At 43.0% G+C, this 7,656-nt stretch overlaps 1 long non-coding RNA gene across 3 annotated transcripts; it reads left to right on the forward strand.

Annotated features, from left to right (window-relative positions):
* The first annotated feature begins 1,781 nt into the window (after positions 1–1,781).
* On the forward strand, positions 1,782–4,723 carry LOC119340561. 3 transcript variants are annotated; one of them, XR_005164595.1, is made up of 5 exons: positions 1,782–2,939; positions 3,023–3,223; positions 3,322–3,511; positions 3,673–3,997; positions 4,077–4,723. It is a non-coding gene; the product is annotated as an uncharacterized LOC119340561 (long non-coding RNA). The 3 variants fall into 3 exon arrangements; XR_005164592.1 differs by having other exon boundaries at positions 1,782–2,216; positions 2,658–2,939; positions 3,673–4,721; XR_005164590.1 differs by having other exon boundaries at positions 3,673–4,722.
* Positions 4,724–7,656: the final 2,933 nt, after the last annotated feature.

A 7,656-nucleotide genomic window follows, 5' to 3' on the forward strand; every position in this document is an offset into this window, starting at 1 on the left:
TCCACCACTTTCGTCTTGTTTTTTTTCATCTCCTCTCCCACCAACCCCTGATTTATTTTTGCGTCACCTCTCACACACAAAAAAAAACTGAATGGATCAGAACTTTCCATGCTGACGCAAATCTTTCTCTAATAATAAACCACGGATTAATTTTGTCGGGTTCACCATCACAATACGCTTTTTCCCGTGAGTTTACGTCTTCAATTTGAATTTAAAACATATACGTGAGATGGTACTAATTCGAGGAACCAGGTCGTGTTAAAATACGCTTTTTTCCGTGAGTTTACGTCTTCAATTTGAATTTAAAACGCCCAAAACAACACCATGACCCAACTACAACCAGAGACGAGGTAAGAAGATTGCCATGAGCTGGAGTCGAAGACGCACCCTCACGCCTGTGGAGTATGTGTCATTGCCAACTGAGCTAGCTCAGTTTTGTGAGTAGTGGTTTGCTTGCTATTTCTTTTAAAAACACATTTTAACTCACTACACTGCTGGGCCTTATAGGCCGGCAGCAACGCCTCGACTTACAACGGGGGCAAAAAGTAGTTTGATGCCTGCATTTTATTTTCTCAATAGTCCCACCTCGCCCTGTTAAATCAATTCTCATCAGTTTATATACATATTGACATGGCCAGGCTGCTCGGACACAACGGCGAGGACATGTTGATACTGTCCTACACCCCGGAGTCCTACACGAAGACGACGAGTAGCAGTCTGTACAAACTTTTGGTTGGCTGCCTAAACACGTACCTATGGCCTAGATACAACTTCAATCATCTACTTCTCCAATTATGTTCTCATCCATCCAAAGAGTTCCTTTACTTATTTGCCTAAAAGTACTTAATTAGAAAATAGTACATCGGATCCACTTAGTTCATTAAAAATAGACAATTAGCTGCCTAGAATCATCTTATATGTATATCGGTTGTGGCATCATATGCATTTCTTTATCCAAAAATCCGACAGTACCAATGTGCATTCTTGAAATTTTTTTACTTCACTATTTTTGTGTGTATAACCCTAAAAGAAACAGCTATTATTTTGAAGATTGCATTATTGTGCAACAAGCTTTGCTCTTATGCATAATTAATTAATTTTTTTTAGAGAATGTGGTATTACGGAGTGTGCTTCTTTTACTTAAATTTTGTACTTAAAACAAGTACATGTCTAACCGTTTGCCCGCAATGTAGCAACCCTAACGATGGAGTTAGACAGATGTGGTTCTGTGAGCATCAACTCCGGTGGACATGGAAGTTCACGGTAGAAGATTTGGAGAGAATTAGCACACAGCTAGACCATGTTTGACCTGGCCAGTTTTGATTCATAAGGCTAGTCATAGTGGGAATAACTTAGCTAATAACATAGCGCACTTCAAAAAAAATTTGTTTATGTGGCACGTAGTTAATGTAAAGTGATAACACAGTATGTTACTATAACATAGCGCTTTCCAAGACAAGACGAGTCTATAAGCTAATAAATGAAGTACTTTATGATACTACAACTATATTACTTTGCACTATGAAGATAGTAATTTAGACTAGTGTCATATACATGACACTAGTATAAGTTACTCCCCACTATGATTAGCCTAAGAACCGGTGTTTTCTCCCGTTGCAACGTAAGGGCATTTAGAATCAAATCACGATCAATCTTTAAAATCAAATCTACACTAATTAATCTTACCATAAATCGCTCAATCCCATTAATGAATCAAAATTACCTTAGTTTTTTAAGGGCAATATTTCACACCTCGATCTTTTTCTACATCGAATCGTCAAGGACGACCCAGCCCTCGGAGCCCTTCGCCGCCGCCGATGTCTGAGAGGAGCCGCCGCCGTCTTCCCCACCAAGAGATCCACCCTCTCCCCCGCCAACGCCGTCCTCCACTCACCTTCTTTCCTTGCGGGGAGGCCCCAGATCGAGTTGAGCAAGTCAGCGGGGTGGCGGCCAGATCCGCCACGGCCACATCTCGTCGAGATGGGCCGCGCTGGGAGAGGTAGATCGAGGGGGCGGGCACCGTGTGTGTCTTCTCTCTCGGGACGCCACCCCCGACCCTATCCAGTGAGGAGGCAGACTCTGTGTGCGTCTTCTCCGACGACGACACGCTGGACCGAGGGCCATGCTGGAACACCCGAGCCAGCACCATGATGCATGGGGTCGTTGAACACATCTACCCCAAAGAGAGCAAGCCTGGTCTTCCAGGCCCCTTTCGGGTGAGTTCGCCATGAACCGCTTCTTTATAACTCGCGAAGTGCTTCTGTCAGAGCCCATGGATTCGGATGTCATTCATTTTTAATTGCTCCAGAGCAACTTCAGGAACATGGTAGTCTTTCTCTTTTGCTGGTGGTTGAATTTTAAGGAACATTGATGGTACTTATTTCCCCGTTCATGATTGGGGACATGTCACTATGTCTATGTCTGTATGACTGTATGCGTGAGGCTTGCTGTCTGCATAATGCAATTTTCCCTAGAGTTTGATTCAGGGCGACTGTTAGCTGTGTGAATTCCCTGCCATGATCTTCTTAGATTTTAATCTCTTGACATGGCATGTGTATTGTTAGTTTTGGGTGTGATATAGTGGAAAAATGCATGGTACGCCTTACTAACTAATTTTTCTCTTTGCATATTTTTCTGACGGTGATGGACACTCTCAGATTCAGATGAAGAGGGGCCATGTCAGATAGGATGTAGCTGGGAAGTCCAAATGTACTTTTTTGACAAGTAATGCTAACATTAGAAATAATTAGAAAGACAATCAAGGACAATGCACAAGAACAAAATACTTAAAAAAACATAGATATGACTTGGGGCATACAAAGGTGTCCATATATCTGGGTAAACCAAACCGTATTTTAATCGAAAAGGTGAAAGCGTACACAGCTCAAAGGAATTCTGTCTACATCTGAAACGATAAACCCGATGAAGATCCTTCCAAGGTATGGTTCTCTTATATTGTTTGTTCTTTGGACATTATTTTTCCATCTCCTTATATTTATGTCTCGGTCCTGTTTTTTGGTAGGTGCTTCAGTTGTGCCTCTTCTCACACTGAACCAGGCCATTGGCGGAGTAGTCGAAGAAAGCAACGCTGCACTAGCAAAAACAAGAACAAGGCACTCTGCCAGCGTGTGTGCATGATCCAGTAGCATGCACTTAATAGTAGCCACCCTACTTGCCGTTCTTCAAATGAATGTAAAACATCCTTCGCAAGATTCCAGTGCAGGTAAGTTTCTGATGTCAGATAGTAGTTGTGTAATATATATGCAAGACAAGGTTCTGTACTCCTGAGTCTAATGTTTTGTTCCTCACGCCTGAATTCAGGAAAATCGGCCAAGACACACAACAAACTTATTAATCCTTTGCCGAAGAAAATACTTAAGCACTAACACAAACAAGATCCTTCTGAAGATAGTCTCTGAATGCAAATGATCGTGACTTTTGAATTTGGAGCCATGGCCCATGTGTAGGCAAGGGCAATGATCCCTTTTACTACTTGAGCGGTCCAACAGAGGTATTCTATTTTTCTATCCTCAGAAGAAAAAACAGTGAAAACAAGATAGAGCTCGTTTAGTTTGTCTCTACAAATCTTCGACAACACGTTTATAACAATATCACCAGCCTGAATGCTTGTTACTTACAATATTTTTAATTAGATTGACCTCTTGAATGCAGATTATTGAAGGTTGTTTTCTGAAGTTGTGATTGACTGGAACCAAAGGAAAGTTGGAGATTATTTTTTGGTGTGAATTGCTTGGATTAAGTGGGAGTGAAGATGTTCTTTCCATCTATATCCGGTTCTGTTATTGGCAAATTTGTGCCTTCGAGATTGCTGCTCGTGTTTGTGTTCTCAAGCTGAAATTATTACCCTGTTTGGTCTCCTGAATATAAACCATGATTCTTTGCATCTCAACTGCAGACCAGCAGACCTTTCCGTCCTCATATTCGTCGAATTCGTTTTCTGCGAGCGAGCGCCCGAGCGGTTGCATCTCGATGGCTGGTGCACGCTCCATTTCAGTAGTTATACTTCAGTCCAGAAGTTTTTCAGGTTCTCTAACTTTTTTGAGTGGTTTGTCCAGTTCCCTTTACAACCGAGCTGGCTTTATACTATGAGCGGTGAGCAAGTCATGTATAGAGCAAAAACAAAATATTGGTCTACTATCAGATGGCACATTTATTTGAACACAAATGCAAGAAAGGTTCAGGGTCTCATGAAGAGGGCATCCGTTTGTGTTAGGTGAGATCTGAATTGATTTTGCTATCAGATGGCGGCGGTCTCAACGTCGTTCCTCTGTTGGGAGCATCATGTACGGAGACATGACATAGAGGTCCTGTGGTGCAATCCTTTGGTGCTCATTGCTACCCCAGGTTGATCATCAAGGGATCTATGTACGCCGTCGCTCATGCGTCCGAGATGGTGCCTCCTCGAGTCTGTCCGGTGCCACTTGAAACGCGACTTTGTCTTTCAGTTTAGGGTAGGCATCTTGTGTTGTGGGTGTAATGTGTGTGGTGACATCTCTTCGGACTGCTATGGTGTGGAGTTTGTGCTACGCTTGTAGTTCGTAACAAGGGTAGTCTTCTTGTAATCTGCTTCTTCCTTCTATAGAAATATGGTATGCCTAGGCGTACTCTTGAAAAGAAAGATGTCTTAAGCAAAAAAATTAGATCGGGATGGGTGAAAAGGGATTTAAAAGTATACGTGTGATACTATTGTTGTTGAACTACTAAATATATGTATGCCATTGCTGCCACCGACAAGGATTCTCTTGATTGGGCACTACATTTTGTTCCTTATTTTGGTGAGAAGGTGACCATAGTTCTATTTTGAGTATCCGTGTTACGATAAATTCAAAGAATCTGATCAACAGAGTTTTTAACTGTTTTGAGTGTGTCAAAGAAACAAGCATGTCCTCCTAATGAACCATGACAAAGTTTGGTGCCTAAGGTTATACGAGTAGGAGAATCGTTTGAGAGATCTCTACTCCTAATGGAGCAGTTGGCGAATAGTCTTTATGGTTTATTTTTCGCTATTTTTTTTCGTCCCCTCCCTCACCTCACCGGTTTAGTTTCGCGTCACCCTCACACACAAAAACAAAAAATCTGAACGAATCAGAACTTTTCATTCTGCCACAAGTTATTGAGGGATGTCTTTATGTGAAAGAATCAATCACGATCAAATCTAAATTAATTAACCTTACCTTTAATTGCTTAATTACATTAATTAAGAAACAAATAACTGAGTATTGTTGTCTGCTCAATCACATTAATTAGGAAACAAATAACCGAGTATTGTTGTCATTTCTTTTCATCTCATACCCATCGATTGATCTCCCTCCCACCAATCTGCTCGACCCACCCCCGCTCCCCCACCGATTTTCCTGAAGAAAACCCAGCTTTCGTTCACATATTTTTCCTCCCGTCTTACATACGCGCACAAAAAAGCAGAAAAACCAGTCCGCCTCTGCCGCTCCTCCTCCACCAGTCCACAACGCACGATCTGGATTAACGCTAGGGCAAAAAGAGAACACACACGGCACGATCTGTCCTCCTCTCCCCCAGCCCTCCTCTACATGCTCCTCCTAGATCGTGTCCCCGTCATCCAAGTCCACTCCTCGGCGTGGTCCATCTCAGCCGTGACGGTGATCGCCAAGCCATCAGCCAATAGCAGCCGTCAGAACCGTCGTCCGATGCGCAGCAAGGTGAGAGACAAACCCTAGCTAGGGTTTTGTCCTTCCCCTCCCCTACCTATGGGTTCGTTCTTAGATGAGAAAGGCTAGGTCGCCCTCCATCCGCTGGTGTGGCCGCGTCCGCAGACACATGACCCTCCGCGCCACACAACTCCTCGAGAACCTTTACGCGTGGTCATTGGCCGTAGCTCCTGGGCACGGGGTTTGGTCCGGCCAATGATGGCTTGTGAATTGGTTGTCCAGGTTTGTCACTCGTTTTTCTCCTTTTGTGTCTTCTTCTTCCCCATGATGTGTACATTGATTAATACACAATGCTAAGTCAACCACTTTGATGTGAAGCCGTGTACGTGTGTGCTTACTAGACCTTGCTAATTCAACCACTTATGTTAAACTGAAGTATCAATCAGGCTGGTTGGCTTTTCTTGTACTTGTATATGTTGATCCATTACTAGTCATAGAAAGGCTTTTCTGTAGCACTATGGTCACGCCTAGGTTTCCCAATGCAAAATCGCGTACATGATCCACGAAGAACGACGTCTTATTCGCTGTCGGCGCGGCTGCCGCACTTTCATGACGGTGGCCTACGCTGATGTCAATGAGGAGTGTTTTTTTTGGCTTATATATCCAAACTTTCGTTTTTTTAGAGAATACAATTGAGTTTGATATGTGTTTACAGGGCGTGGTTTACGCTGTGGTGAGCACTGGTGCGGCATTGGTGGAGGATTTGGCCCGCAAGGAGAGGGAGAGGATAATGGAGTTGATTGAGAGCCAAGGAATGCCGCTCGGATCGTACCTGAATGAAGTTTGAAGTTGCAATGAAGGGCCAGAAGGTCGTCCGCCCACGCTTGCACCTACCTACCCACAAACAATCTATTGCTGATGATGTTGAACAATATTCAGTTCTCTGCAGCCATTTTAGTATTTTTTTCTTTAAATTATGCATAACATATCAGTACAAGGGCTAGAATTAGGTGTTTAGTGACCACCTCCATGTACTGTGCATCAGCAATTTTGGTGCGAATACTGTGTGATTTGAGCAATGGTGCACTGATTAATATAGGAAGTATGCAGACTTAGCATTCAACAGTGGTAAGTGGTAACAAATTCGAGTGAAGTTAACTAGGAGAGTGAGTCGGTTTCAATCTTTTAGAGAAATGCGAGCGTTAGGAGTTGGTACAAGGCTACCATGAGTATAGGTCAGTTAGAATGTTGCCCAGTTGCTGTTAGAGCACATTTTGTAGGGATTTTTTGTTTATTGTGCATGGTATTCGGGCTACCATGCTTTCTTAGAATTGCACCTTTTCCCCCCATAAGTCAGTACCAGACTAATAGCCATGTGTAAGATTAACTTGATATATATGTTTTATCACCGACCTGTTCTGCTTAGGGCTATCATATATAGATCACATCCTCTTTCCATATGCAAAAGTTACAGGGTTTTTAACATTTATCTATGCTTTCTTGAAAGGTATGCTTGGATCACTTCTTCAGATCTAGATAGGAAAGTTTGATTCTTCGTTACTAGAGCTGTACTGTTGGAAATATGAGCAATTTACCGAATGATTTTATTAACAAAAATACTAGATAAAGCATGACTAAAATAGCAAATATAAAGCAAGCCATGCAATCTGACAGAGAGAAGGTAAACATCGTCTGCATATATGAACTTGAGGTAAACACATCTAGAACAGACACTAGATGAAGTTGCTTATACGAAACAGAACCTAACATACGTAGGGCAGAAACTAGAGCCAAGAACTGTAGGAGAACTTCTAACAGAAAGGAGAAGGACACGTATGGCACGACAGCAGCAGAAGCGCTGGACTTGGGGTCGGTGTCCTCGCCTGCCATGTCGTCGAGGAGGTCGTGGACGTCGGGGAAGAAGTCGTCGTTGGGGAAGTAGTCGTCGGCGACCGGATCGTCCGTGATGAAGCAGCCAGTAGTCGGATCGTCTGTGATGAAGCAGCCAGTA

This window comes from Triticum dicoccoides, chromosome 1B (assembly GCF_002162155.2).
Source record: "Triticum dicoccoides isolate Atlit2015 ecotype Zavitan chromosome 1B, WEW_v2.0, whole genome shotgun sequence".
NCBI lineage: Eukaryota > Viridiplantae > Streptophyta > Magnoliopsida > Poales > Poaceae > Triticum > Triticum dicoccoides.